Source organism: Mus pahari, chromosome 6 (assembly GCF_900095145.1).
Source record: "Mus pahari chromosome 6, PAHARI_EIJ_v1.1, whole genome shotgun sequence".
NCBI lineage: Eukaryota > Metazoa > Chordata > Mammalia > Rodentia > Muridae > Mus > Mus pahari.
This window is the reverse complement of record NC_034595.1, coordinates 67,756,993-67,759,132: the sequence shown is the minus strand read 5'-3', so window position 1 is coordinate 67,759,132 and position 2,140 is coordinate 67,756,993. Positions and strand designations below refer to the sequence as shown.

The 2,140-nt window shown below is 39.3% G+C and overlaps 1 protein-coding gene across 2 annotated transcripts in view; it reads left to right on the top strand.

Annotated features, from left to right (window-relative positions):
- Nasp (nuclear autoantigenic sperm protein) overlaps positions 1–2,140 on the top strand; it is a 24,518-nt gene that overhangs the window by 3,124 nt on the left and 19,254 nt on the right. The gene's annotated exons all lie outside the window — the stretch shown is intronic.

Below are 2,140 nucleotides of genomic sequence, written 5' to 3'. Positions count from 1 at the left end.
TATTGGGCATGTGTGTATGTATGTTTTACCGCTATATATATGGTATGTACACACACACACACACACACACACACACACCATGTTTATGTCTGGTCTCGAGGAAGACAGAAGAGGATTTAAGATCCCTTGGTTGTTATTTTTTTCCGAGACAGTTTCTTTGTGTAGCTCTGATTGTCTTTGAACTCATTCTGTATTCCAGGCTGGCCTCAAATTCAGATCAGTCTGCCTCCATTTCCCAAGTGCTGGAATTAAAGTTGTACCACCATTGCCTAGCCCAAGTAATTTCTGAGTTACATGACAATAGTGTGAAGTAGTTTTAAATTTTTCTACAGGTAATAAAAATCAAGATTAGAATGGATAAAGTTTCAAATTAAGTTGATATTCTGAGTTAAATCCTATTAACTTGAATTTTCATTTCCTCATTTTCCATGGAAAAACCTTTTCTGGCAGGAATTTAATGAGTTTGAGGAAAAGTGATTGTACTATGGGATTAACCTAGGACCTGTATGCTCGTCACACCTTCTGTCACTGAATCATATCCCTGGTCCCAGTGTCTTTAAAATGAGATGGAAGAAAGTAGCTTGAATTTTGACTTTATATTATGGGGGTTGTATCTCAGTAGAGTGATTGCCTCACATGATCTTGGGTTGGATCTCCAATATTGTGTAAAAAAATCCCAGGACTGGTAATATGCATTTAATCCCAACATGTACGTGATTGGGGCAGGGAATCCAAAAATCAGGATTATTCTTTGTTACATGCTGGCTTTGAGGCCAGCCTGATAGACCCTCTTTCCTTTTTTCTTATTATCTATCTATCTATCTATCTATCTATCTATCTATCTATCTATTGTTGGGCATAGTTGTACACATCTTTAATCCTCAAGTGGATATTTATAAGGCCCGCCTGTTCTACATAGTGAGTTCCAGGACAACCAGAACTATGTAGAGTTCTTATTTCAAAAACCAAAATAGCAACAACAACAAAAAATTAATAGTGGGGGCTGGTGAGATGGCTCAGTGGGTAAGAGCACCCGACTACTCTTCAGGAGGTCCGGAGTTCAAATCCCAGCAACCACGTGGTGACTCACAACCATCTGTAACAAGATCTGATGCCCTCTTCTGGAGTGTCTGAAGATAGCTACAGTGTACTTACATATAATAAATAAATAAATCTTTAAAAAAAAATTAATAGTTTTGTATGTCCGTGCACCAAATACATACATGCTGGTGCTCTTGGAGGCAATAAGGCTTTGAATCTCCAGGACTGTAGTAAAAGATGGTATGGGCCTCTATGAGTGTGCTGGGAATTGAACTTGGGACCTCTGCAAGAACAATCACTTTTTGAAATTTATTTTTACTTTTTGAGACAGTTTCTTTTTTTAGGGGTTTCCTGGTAGTCTTGGAGCTCATTTTGTAGATCAAGCTGACCTTGAGTTCTATCTGCCTCTGCCTTCCAAGTGGTGGGATTAAAGGTGTGTACCATAAAGCCCTGCAATAAAAATAAATTTTAATCCAAATAAATTGGGGTTTAGGCCTGGGGAAATTGTTCAGTGTGGGCTGCTTGTTTGAGGATCAGAGTTAGGATTCCCAGAGCTATTGCTGTTGTGGTGGCTGTTGGTAATCTAGGGTTAAGGAGATATAGATGGGTCAAACTGGCTAGCTAGACTAAGAATTAGTGAGGTACAAGTTCAGCTAGAGACTGAGTTTTTCTTTGTGTCTATTAGTGTATGCCATGTGAACCTAGAAGAGGGTGTTGGATCTACTGGAGAGTTCCAAGACAGTCAAGGTTTAGAAATTTTAAATTTCTAGCTGTTTATTGGCTGCTGCATTCTTAGTCTGTCTTTTTTCATATGACAGCTGTATTTTCCATTTAAACACTCCAAAATGGTTGGATTTACAATATTATGAGGGGTAGCCAGAGATGGCTAAAGTGTTTTCCCTATGTGTACTCTGGTATACATGCATATTGTTCCCCTTCTCACATCATAGCACACAATGATTTAAAAAAAAAAAATCTTCAAAAAAAAAATCATTAAGCCGGGCCTGGTAATCCCAGCACTCGGGAGGCCGAGGCAGGCGGATTTCTGAGTTCGAGGCCAGCCTGGTCTACCAAGTGAGTTCCAGGACAGCCAGGACTA